Source organism: Atractosteus spatula, chromosome 7, assembly GCF_055471065.1.
Source record: "Atractosteus spatula isolate fAtrSpa1 chromosome 7, fAtrSpa1.hap1, whole genome shotgun sequence".
In the NCBI taxonomy this organism is placed as follows: Eukaryota; Metazoa; Chordata; class Actinopteri; order Semionotiformes; family Lepisosteidae; genus Atractosteus; species Atractosteus spatula.
The window spans coordinates 9,831,413-9,844,353 of NC_142712.1; the positions used below are offsets into that span (position 1 = coordinate 9,831,413).

General features: G+C 38.6%; 2 pseudogenes; both read right to left on the reverse strand.

Annotated features, from left to right (window-relative positions):
- Positions 1-3,460: 3,460 nt before the first annotated feature.
- Positions 3,461-4,291, reverse strand: LOC148830401 (odorant receptor 131-2 pseudogene; annotated as a pseudogene).
- Positions 4,292-10,160: 5,869 nt separating this feature from the next.
- LOC148830402 (odorant receptor 131-2 pseudogene) lies at positions 10,161-10,775 on the reverse strand (annotated as a pseudogene).
- Between the last annotated feature and the right edge of the window lie 2,166 nt (positions 10,776-12,941).

Genomic DNA, 12,941 nt, shown 5'->3' on the forward strand with positions numbered 1-12,941 from the left:
GACAATGGGTGTCATTGTCCACGGTTATTGACTGACGCGCTACAGAATGGACTCTGCTCTGCCGGGACAGATAGAGGGAGGAGAATCAGGGGCAGGGCCTGGGGTCAGGCAGCTGGCGGGGCGGTCTGGCAAGGAGAGCACCAGAAGTGGACGTTTGGAAGTGGTCCGGATTAGACGCGCTTTCAGAGAAATCTTCTCTGGAGAACGGGATGAACTGGACAAGCGCTGTCAGGGCGGCCCACTCCTGAGGCCGGGCTGAGCCAGGGTTGTGATGTCAGGGGTGGACCACAGAGGACACACCAGGGACTGGGCCAAATTATAATGATAAATAGTTTTCAGGAAACTCCACTCAAAGGGCTTTTACATGTAATGGGGACTCCCCTCCACCACCACCAGTGTGTAGCCCCACATGCATGATGCAACGGCAGCCATAGTGCACCAGTATGCTCACCACAAATGAGTTATAAGTGGGGAGAAGAACAGAGTGATGAAGCCACTTCATAAATGGGGATTATTAGGAGGCCATGATTGGTAAAGACCAATGGGAAATTTAGCCAGGATGCCGGGGTAGCACCTCTGCTCTTTTTGAGAAAAGCCCTGGGATTTTTAATGAGTATAGAAAGTCGGTTTAATGTCTCATCCGAAGGATGGCACCTTTTTACAGTACAGTGCCCCATCACATTAGGGCATTAGAGCCCACACAGACTGCAGGGTGAGTGCCCCCTACTGGCTCCACTCATCTCTTCCAGCAGCAACCTTAGCTTTCCCAGGAGGTCTTCCATCCACGTACTGACCAGGCTCACACCGGCAGTGAGTTATGAGTTACAGAGTGACATGGCTGCTGGCCATTGTACCCCACGTGTCCCCAAATCTTGTTGATTTTGGCCTTGTTGTTATTCAAGCTTTATGACAACTGAAATAAGAGCTCAAAATCATAAATCAAAAGATTTACTACATTACTGAGTTATACACACAGCATTCTGAGCTGCTTTAATGTTCTATAATAATATTGAACATGTTGCCAAAGACACTGTAGACACACAACATCTCCACACTCGATATTCAGTAAACTAAATATCCCATCTCCCCTGCTCCTGCCTCCCGCTCCTCCTCTCTCCCAGCTTTGGTTCTTCTGTGCTACATTATCTTTGCTTACTACCTTGTCTTACTCACACTTGAAAAGGATCCACGGCCGAAACGTTGTGCTTTCTTTCTTCTTTTTTCAGCATGGAATAAACCTATTAATTGTTCAAATTACATATCCCTCCTTGGAACGGAAAGTGACACTCGCCACTGTCTGTAAACAGTGTTATCATTCTCCTGCTGTTTCCAGTGTTCCCAGTCCCTTAAGGTTTCCCCAGATGAGAGCCACTGGGGCTGATTAAAGCACCTCTGCCACCTGTCTGTGCAGGTTCATCACCCACACAGAGGTGCCATGATCTGTCTTGTGTAAATAAGGGAAAATGGACACAATGTCCTGCACTGTACTGGATTCTCATCTCGGGGAAGCCCAGTTGTGTGACTGGCATTTTGTGCTCGGGGACAGGCCCAGGCGTGCTGAAACCTCACCAGGATGAGGTCACATGTTTTTAATGACTAATTTGGCACCTGTCATATTATGTCATTTTCTTGAGCAAATTAAGAGAGCAATGACAAAGGCTGAGGCTGGGGAGATGTATTAAGCTATAGGAAAAAAAGTAAGAAATAGACTTGGAGCACATTTTTATGCTGGTCTTAGCACAAAATTAATAAACAGTTTAAAACAAAACACTAATGTTGTCACCATTTCCAGAGAGATACAAGACCTGTGCTTTCAAAAGACTTCCATAGACTTTTTTAATACAAATATTAATTATTAGGAAACTCATGACAATTATCTCATTAGAGGGGATGAACTTTTTGGAAGAGATCAAAATAAACGTGGATTGGGTGTTTAAAGTAAAAATGTCTCCAGTTGTGTCACCATGATTTTTTGTTTTCTTTTGTTTTGTGGAGCAAAACCATTTTCAGAGACTCTTCCCTCTGCATCCTATTTGCCATTTGGTCTGCAACGAATCTCTACTTCTTCACAACAGCATATTTGTACTTGGTTAGGGTGTGCTGACAGTGTGATTATAGGACCACCTTTTACAACTCCCCTCTGAAGTTTGTTGTCATGTCTCTTGTGAAATAGCTACTACAAAAAGGACAAAATCAGCCACATCTATAATTTTATTTCTACTATATAAATAGGGCACCTAGATTTTCAGTATTTTAATTAAAAGCACTAGTTTGCACAGCAAAGTTTGTGTAACTAACAAATTACGAAACAGAAATGTAGTTTCATGTACAAATTTAAAACTGTGTTAGACCTTGTATCTTGGGTTGCAATGCTAGCTCTTAGCGGTTTCCAGTTAATGAAAACAAGCTTAATTCATACTGCCGGGCCTGTTTTCTAAAATCTGCATTGCAATACATACTCCATTAAGATAGCACCCCAGGAGTTGAACACAGGTCTTTAGTGCTGCAAAGTGCTCGTTTCCTAATTTTACATTTTTTTCTGCCGTTACTTATTATGTGCACAGTGTTTTACATATTTCCCAGCTGTCACTTAAGTATGACCCTTCCCTAACCCTGGTCATGGTCCTAATATTAAACAAGAATTGAAACTTTCTTGTTTTGTCTTATTGCAACAACAACCTGTTAAGAAAAAAAAAAGAGAGAAAGGAGACAAAGGAGAAGGAGGAGGATGAGGAAAAAACTAAACATGAACACAGAAGTTTATGTGTAGTATATTTCTGAATGGCTTGTCTGTGCTGGCTGGAAACCATAGGCTTGACTACCAAAGAGAAACGCACTTCAGTGTAAATATAAATGATATAGATACATGAAGTTATGCAATATTTAAAGCTGGGCTACAAATCTTGATGTGCATAATGTTAAAAAAGGGGTGGAAGCTAATTCCTTCGATGTAAGTAAGGATGCTTAACTTGAGCTGATCTCAAATGATTCTTTAAACAGCAACTGAGCTATTCTACTGTGTATCATATTTTGTAGTACTGCTACAGGACACTACTATATCTTAATATCCTCGAATGAGAAACTGCCCCTATACTAAATTTAAATAATTGGATTTCAACAGATTCCATCAAATTAGAGTTATTATTGAAATTATAGTACAAATATAATATTGTGTTCATAATTTCCTTGAGGATCTATTTATTGATGTTTTAGATACTGTTTTTTTGTCAATGTAAAGTTGATTATTATTACTTTTATTAAATGATAAGTAATGATGCATAATGCAGTTTTACATTTATTTTTTTAAATACCACAGCCTAATATTTCATCAATTGGGTTTATTATAAAAAATGATATTCTTCAATTTGCTTAATGCAATTTAAAGATGATAGAATCTTTTACTCACTGAACAACCTTGCATTATTTGTTAGAACACAGATACAGTGTTTTACAGTTGTCACTATGTGTATACAAAGTGGGGAGACACAGTTTTCTTTAATCTAAAACATGCATAATATTTCAGTGCGGCAAAAAAGAATTCATCCCGTAAACCATAAACAAGAGGGTTTAAACATCTGGAAGCCAATGTAAAAGCAATAAAATGGAAATATCTTACACTTACAAAAATCTGAAAGTCAATCTCCAGAACAACTATTTCTACAAAGGGACACAACATCTCAATTACGCAGAGGAGCAACTGCATTGTGTGCAGAAGCAAAGTCTTTTGAGCTTTGGATGAGGATTTTTTATTATCTCCTGAAGCAGCTCTTGCTACTGACATTATTTTAATGTAGCAAAATACCACGATAATTCCTATTACAACAAATTCCAAATTTGACAGAATGGCTCTCATATAGGTGTGCCATTCTGTCAGTAATAATATTTCATAGCGGCAGAATGTCTTTTCTTCATAATAACTTGGAGGTGCTATAGCGGTTAATATGAAGAGATCAATAATGACATACAAGGAACTAAGAGCCCAGATGAAGAGAATTCCAGCCAGTGTCCTCCTCAGGGTGGAAATGTCCGCATGTCTCAGTGGCAGGCAGATGGCCACATAGCGCTCCAGACACATCGCAGTGATGATGAACGGGGTTGTGCGGGAGAGAACTTCCATAATCATGCAGAGTAAAATACAAAATTCCACCGGAATCAGGATGTTTAAATATACCTGCAGTGCCACAAGGTCTGTCAATAACAAAAGAACTGAGTCATTCAGTAAGGTTTGCGCAAACAAAATGTAGCGTGTGGTTGTCCGAAAAACCTCTTTTTTGAAAAAAATGAAGAGCATGAAACAGTTCACACAGAGAAAAATCACAACCAGCAACTGGATAATTACCGTCTTCAGCTGTTGAACAGTTACACTGGTAGTCAAAATAATGTTTTCAGTGCTTAAATTATATTGAGAGGAGTTTTGAATCATATTTCATAACCTGTAGTAAGAGAAAAGATTTGAAGACACTTCACAGGTGTATAGTTATGAAATCTATAAGGAAATTAAGCATGATTTATCTTTTTCGTTTTTTTTTCTGCAGAGAATATTAGTGCCACTTAATATTGTATTACATTCATTAAGCACTCTGATCCTCAAACAATATATGGTATTTTTCCAAAGACTCTTTGAAGATAGTGTTTATATACTTATCAAACATGCAGATCTACATTCTCTGAAGAATGATGTTTTGAATATTTTCAAATCCACTAGAGCCCTTCGAGAGCAAGTTTGTTTTCATTAATTAGGAACCACAACCACCTAACATGTCAACCCAAGATACAAAGTCTATCCCAAGTGTTAATTACCATGCAAGACAAAATGCCTGTTTTCTAATTTGCTAATAACAGACAATTCACAAAATAGTCGTTTGACGTGAAAACCCTTGTGAAAAATTGTGAATTCACATGGAATCTGTCAGCAACAGATTAAGCACAGGAGATCAATTTGGGATGTGGGAATGCGCTTGTGTGCTTCCAGTTTAATTTGAGAATTGTTTGCCCCTGTTAAACCAAAGATTCTAAGGTGTGACCTGGACAACCGAAAGTGTATCCATTGGCTTTGAGGTTTGTTTTTAAATTCCTGTCAAAAAAAATTACATTTTCATATCAATCACTCTGCCCCTCAGTACTCAGAATAGCTCTTCGTGAATGGCATAGTCTAAATTTGAACTGGCATGAATGGGGCATGTTCTGTACAGGATCTGCCTTTTGAAAGCCTCTTGTTATTTATGTTTGTTTTATTTTTGTCTGGTAAATGTTTTGCGTCCAGTGAAGTGTCTAACACAACATTAACATAATCTTGTCTAATGTGTCAGCTTCTTCCGTTTATTCCGTTTATTGGAATTAAGAATTAAGGCCATAATTGTAGCAGGAGTTGGACACTTAGATTTAACCATGTAAATCCCTGGTTTTGTGCTTCACAAATCCATAGCAAATGTTTTTTGTGCACATAGGGTTAGTTATTATGTTGATGCTTGTAATGGCACTTCTATTGGTGAAATAGTCAACTCTGGTGTTGCAGCTACAGCATATATTTAGTTATGCAAGATTTACAACCTAGATTTTAAAAACTGAAGCCTACCCATCACATGATCCACCGATAAAGCCAATGGATTTCTATGTAATGAAGTTACTTTAAATGACAAGGATTAGTCTGTAAAGATACTCATCCCCACAGGGCCAGAGGTCAGATACTGGACGTGAGTCCATGTTCATTAATAATCATTTAGGTAGGATGCCTTTGATGTCATACATGAAAGAGCAGAAAGCCAGGAAGAGGCTGTCTCTCACACTGTAGTACCTGTTTCCTCCTTGGCTGAACTCAGCCACAAGAGTGTCATCCAAAAACAAAAAGTTAGAATGAACTTTTCTTTATCTGTGAGCAAAACATTGTTGAACTTCTTTAACCTTAAAATGAAGTCAGCACTGAAACTCCCAGGTGCTTAATTTATAGGAAAAGGGAGTGAAGACTTCATTTATTATTAATAGTGAGCTCCGTGTTTAATTAAGGTGTTTTGCTTATGATGAAATAGGCCTCCTACCCAAAAATGTGAAGAACATGAGGATAACACTGAATGAGGAGCCTTACACAGACGCACAGATTTTGAATATGGATGTCATTGTCAAGTTGTTGTTCTGCAATCAGTCTAAATACATAGCACAGGTACAGCAGAATCCTTACAAATCTTCACAGTTACCCTGAAAATGTGTGTTAAATCCTTATAAGCACAGCAGGAAGGGCTAAAATATTCCTGTTGGAAAAAGTTATTTAAAAGATACATCAACATTTGTTAAAATCAGCTTTACTTACCAGAGGAACTCTGCTTTTAAAATATAGTTCAAATGACCTGATTTCAGATGGGTTACTGCCTCAAGTGGTTTAATTCTCTTCTAAGATCATATATCAGAAGGCTAAATTAACTGGCAGGCCTGTATTATATTCTGTTTCATGTGGGTCTTACTTTTTTAGGCAGCATAAAAAATAATATTTAAATAGTTGGCAGAAGCTCTCGGCTCTGTAACGATCAGTTCTTTCCGGACCCTATGCAGACGACACAATCCATAATTGTGAGGAAACATTAGGAAACAGATCATGCAGGAATACGGGGATGAAAACGGGGGCGGTGTCCAAAGTGAGCTGGTGCACGGGGGAGGTGTGGCCGAGGCGAACAATCCAAAAACACAAGAATAAGTCCATGGCCAGGTGATCCATCCAACAAGGAATTAAAAACATGAACCGGGTCGGAACCGGCGGAAAGGGAATGGGAACAGAGATTAAAACCTAAACGGGACCAGACGCTTCCAGGTCCCGGACTCGCACGATACGGAGAACAGATGCAGAGGCAGGATTAATGTCAGCGCCTGGTTTTTAAGGTGGACGGGGAACAGGAGACAGGTACACAAAATCAAGTCCAAAGTGAAAGGGCCGGAGCGCCCTTAAGGGGGGAGGGACTACAGTCGTGACAGTCTCTCAGACTGTATACAGTAAAAGTGGGATTAAACATCATCACAGGATGAGAAGAACAACAAAGTTGAGGTACCGCAGGTGAATGAAGACAGACACAGTCATCCTTGCTAACAAGGCCTCTATCACACCGTACAGGAAGGACGTGAGGCACAGACTCAGCTGAACTGCGTGCAGCAGCACTGTATTCCTGGCCTTTGTTGCTGAAGCTCTGTTACTGGAGACTGACCTGGCCTCCAACATTACTGCTGCATATGTGTAAAAGAGAATGACTCCAACTGCCATAAAACAGAGCTCAAAAGACTTTGCTTCTGTACAATGCAGTTGATCCTCTGCTTAATTGAACTGTTGTTTACCTTTTTACAGTACAGTGTCCCTGTCAATATACTGGGGCATTAGGGCCTAAACAGACCCCCACACACTGCAGGGTGAGCGGCCCCTACTGGCTCCACTCATCTCTTCCTGCAGCAAACTTATGACAACTGAAATAAGAGCTCAAAATCATAAATCAAAAGATTTACTACATTACTGAGTTATACACACAGCATTCTGAGCTGCTTTAATGTTCTATATTAATATTGAAAATGTTGCCAAAGACACTGAAGACACACAACATCTCCACACTCGATATTCAGTAAATTTCATATCCCATCTCCCCTGCTCCCGCCTCCCGCTCCTCCTCTCTCCCAGCTTTGGTTCTTCTGTGCTACATTATCTTTGCTTACTGCCCTGTCTTACTCACACGTGAAAAGACTCCACGGCCGAAACATTGTGCTTTCTTTCTTCTCTTTTCAGCATGGAATAAACCTATTAATTGTTCAAATTACATATCCCTCCTTGGAACGGAAAGTGACACTCACCATTGTCTGAAACAGTGTTATCATTCTCCTGCTGTTTCCAGTATTCCCAGTCCCTTAAGGCTTCCCCAGATGAGAGACACTGTGGCTGATTAAAGTACCTCTGCCACCTGTCTGTGCAGGTTCATCACCCACACAGAGGTGCCATGATCTGTCTTGTATTAATAAAGGAAAATGGACACAATGTCCTGCACTGTACTGGATTCTCATCTCGGGGAAGCCCAGTTGTGTGACTGGCATTTTGTGCTCGGGGACAGGCCCAGGCGTGCTGAAACCTGAGGTCACATGTTTTTTAATGACTAATTTGCCACCTGTCATATTATTTCATTTTCTTGAGCAAATTAAGAGAGCAATGACAAAGGCTGAGGCTGGGGAGATGTATTAAGTTAAAGGAAAAGAAGTAAGAAATAGACTTGAAACACATTTTTATGCTGGTCTTAGCACAAAATTAATAAACAGTTTCAAACAAAATACTAATGTTGTCACCATTTCCAGAGAGAATCAAGACCCGTGCTTTCAAAAGACTTCCATAGACTTTTTTAATACAAATATTAATTATTAGGAAACGCCCTTTTGAGAAAACAAAGATGACAATTATTTCATTAGAGGGGATGAACTTTGTGGAAGAGATCAAGATAAATGTGGATTGGGTGTTTAAAGTAAAAATGTCTCCAGTTGTGTCACCATGATTTTTTGTTTTCTTTTGTTTTGTGGAGCAAAACCATTTTCAGAGAGTCTTCCCTCTGCATCCTATTTGCCATTTGGTCTGCAACAAATCTCTACTTCTTCACAACAGCATATTTGTACTTGGTTAGGGTGTGCTGACAGTGTGATTATAGGACCACCTTTTACAACTCCCCTCTGAAGTTTGTTGTCATGTCTCTTGTGAAATAGCTACTACAAAAAGGACAAAATCAGCCACATCTATAATTTTATTTCTACTATATAAATAGGGCACCTAGATTTTCAGTATTTTAATTAAAAGCACTAGTTTGCACAGCAAAGTTTGTGTAACTAACAAATTAAGAAACAGAAATGTAGTTTCATGTACAAATTTAAAACTGTGTTAGACCTTGTATCTTGGGTTGTAATGCTAGCTCTTAGCGGTTTCCAGTTAATGAAAACAAGCTTAATTCATACTGCTGGGCCTGTTTTCTGAAATCTGCATTACAATACATACTCCATTAAGATACCCAGGAGTTGAACACAGGTCTTTAGTGCTGCAAAGTGCTTGTTTCCTAATTTTACATTTTTTTCTGCCATTACTTATTATGTGCACAGTGTTTGACATATTTCCCAGCTGTCACTTTAGTATGACCCTTCCCTAACACTGGTCATGCTCCTAATATTAAACAATAATTGAAACTTTCTTTTTTTGTCTTATTGCAACAGCAACCTGTGAAGAAAAAAAAAAGAGGAGAAGGAGGAGGAGGAGAAAAAAACTAAACATGAACACAGAAGTTTATGTGTAGTATAGTTCTGAAAGGCTTGTCTGTGCTGGCTGGAAACCATAGGCTTGACTACCAAAGAGAAATGCACTTCAGTGTAAATATAAATTATATAGATACATGAAGTTATGCAATATTTAAAGCTGGGCTACAAATCTTGATGTGCTGATGTTAAAAAGGGGTGGAAGATAATTGCTTTGATGTAAGTAAGGATGCTTAACTTGAGCTGATCTCAAATGATTCTTTAAACAGCAACTGAGCTATTTTACTGTGTATCATATTTTGTAGTACTGCTACAGGACACTACTATATCTTAATGTCCTCGAATGAGAAACAGCCTCTATACTAAATTTAAATAATTGTATTTCAACAGATTCCACCAAATTAGAGGTAATAGTGAAATTATAGTACAATAATACAAAAAGTACAAATATTTATTTTGTTCATAATTTCCTTGAGGATCTATTTATTGATGTTTTAGATACTGTTTTTTGTCAATGTAATGTTGATTTTTATTACTTTTCTTAAATGATAAATAATGCTGCATAATTTTGTGAGCTTCAGTAACTATTATGCACAGTGAACACTCCTCATTCCTGATACAGTATTCAGAACAACTAGATTATTAATTAGAAAAATAGATTTATAGTTTAGTAATATGGTTAAATATACTAAAATGTAATTTATGTTAAATGTACTAAAGCCACTTAGTTTGCAAATGCAGTTTTACATGTATTTTTTAAATACCACAGCCTAATATTTCATCAATTGGGTTTATTATAAAAAATGATATTCTTCAATTTGCTTAATGCAATTTTAAAGATGATAGAATCTTTTACTCACTGAACAACCTTGCATTATTTGTTAGAACACAGATACAGTGTTTTACAGTTGTCACTATGTGTATACAAAGTGGGGAGACACAGTTTTCTTTAATCTAAAACATGCAAAATATTTCAGTGTGGCAAAAAAGAATTCATCCCGTAAACCATAAACAAGAGGGTTTAAACATCTGGAAGCCAATGTAAAAGCAATAAAATGAAAATATCTTACACTTACAAAAATCTGAAAGTCAATCTCCAGAACAACTATTTCTACAAAGGGACACAACATCTCAATTAGGCAGAGGAGCAACTGCATTGTGTGCAGAAGCAAAGTCTTTTGAGCTTTGGATGAGGATTTTTTATTGTCTCCTGAAGCAGCTCTTGCTGCTATTGTTATTTTAATGTAGCAAAATACCAGGATAATTCCTATTACAACAAAATCCAAATTTGACAGAATGGCTCTCATATAGGTGTGCCATTCTGTCAGTAATAATATTTCATAGCGGCAGAATGTCTCTTCTGCATAATAACTTGGAGGTGCTGTAGCACTGAAAATGAAGAGATCAATAATGACATACAAGGAACTAAGAGCCCAGATGAAGAGAATTCCAGCCAGTGTCCTCCTCAGGGTGGAAATGTCCGCGTGTCTCAGTGGCAGGCAAATGGCCACATAGCGCTCCAGACACATCGCAGTGATGACAAACCGGGTTGTGCGGGAGAGAACTTCCATTATCATGCAGAGTAAAATACAAAATTCCACCGGAATCAGGATGTTTAAATATACCTGCAGTGCCACAAGGTCTGTCAATAACAAAAGAACTGAGTCATTCAGTAAGGTGTGTGCAAACAAAATGTAGCGTGTGGTTGTCCGAAAAACCTCTTTTTTGAAAAATGTGAAGAGCATGAAACAGTTCACACAAAGAAAAATCGCAACCAGCATCTGGATAATTACCATCTTCAGCTGTTGAACAGTTACACTAATAGTCAAAATAATGTTTTCAGTGCTTAAATTAAATTGAGAGGAGTTTTGAATCATATTTCATAACCTGGAGAAGGAGGAAGAGAAAAGATAAGACACTTCACAGGTGTATATTTATGAAATCTGTAAGGAAATTAAGCGATTAAACAATTAATCTTTTTCATTTCTTTTCTGCAGATAATATTAGCGCCACTTAATATTGTATTACATTCATTAAGCACTCTGATCCTCAAACAATATATGGTATTTTTCCAAAGACTCTTTGAAGATAGTGTTTATATACTTATCAAACATGCAGATCTACATTCTCTGAAGAATGATGTTTTGAATATTTTCAAATCCACTAGAGCCCTTCGAGAGCAAGTTTGTTTTCATTAATTAGGAACCACAACCACCTAACATGTCAACCCAAGATACAAAGTCTATCCCAAGTGTTAATTACCATGCAAGACAAAATGCCTGTTTTCTAATTTGCTAATAACAGACAATTCACAAAATAGTTGTTTGACGTGAAAACCCTTGTGAAAAATTGTGAATTCACATGGAATCTGTCAGCAACAAATTAAGCACAGGAGATCAATTTGGGATGTGGGAATGCGCTTGTGTGCTTCCAGTTTAATTTGAGAATTGTTTGCCCCTGTTAAACCAAAGATTCTAAGGTGTGACCTGGACAACCGAAAGTGTATCCATTGGCTTTGAGGTTTGTTTTTAAATTCCTGTTAAAAAAAATTACATTTTCATATCAATCACTCTGCCCCTCAGTACTCAGAATAGCTCTTCGTGAATGGCATAGTCTAAATTTGAACTGGCATGAATGGGGCATGTTCTGTACAGGATCTGCCTTTTGAAAGCCTCTTGTTATTTATGTTTGTTTTATTTTTGTCTGGTAAATGTTTTGCGTCCAGTGAAGTGTCTAACACAACATTAACATAATCTTGTCTAATGTGTCAGCTTCTTCCGTTTATTCCGTTTATTGGAATTAAGAATTCCAATGTATGTGTACATATGGCAATAAACTACTCTACTCTTCTCTACTATTCCTCAGATATAGATACCTTAAAGAGTAAGAAAATGTGCCATAATTGTAGAAGAGGTTGGACACTTAAACATGGTTTAACCATGTAAATCCCTGGTTTTGTGCTTAACAAATCCATAGGAAATTTTTTTTTTGCACATAGGGTTAGTTATTATGTTGATGCTGTCACGAAAGCATTCTTTCCGGACCTTATGCAGACAACACAATCCGGGGTAGAGTGAGGAAAACGTGGAAAAAAGCATGCAGGAGTCGGGAATGAAAACAGGGGGCGTGTCCATAGTGCGCTGGTGTTCGGGGAAGGTGTGGCCAAGGCAAACAGTCCAAAACTGAGTCCAATGGGGAATCCGAGATGAGGCAAAATCCAGAACCGGGCGGTCCATCCAAGACAAACAGAATTAAAACTGGAACCGGGTCGGAACCGGCAGGAAAGGGAACTTTAAAACCTTGACTGGACCAGGTGCTTCCAGGTCCCGGACTCGCCTGGCATGGGAACCAGTGCAGAGCCTGGAACAGAGTGAGCACCCGGCTTTTATAGGACGGGGGACAGGAACCAGAGGCGTGTGCAGGGTACTGAACAAGGAAGGGCTGGAGCGTCCTTAAGAGGAGGGGTTTACGATCGTGACAGATGCTTGTAAAGGTGCTTCTAGTGCTGAAATAGTCAACTCTGGTGTTGCAGCTACAAGATATATTTAGTTACGCAAGTTTTACAACCTAGATTTTAAAAACTGAAGCCTACCCATCACATGATCCACCGATAAAGCCAATGGATTTCTATGTAATGAAGTTACTTTAAATGACAAGGATTAGTCTGTAAAGATATTCATCCCCACAGGGCCGGA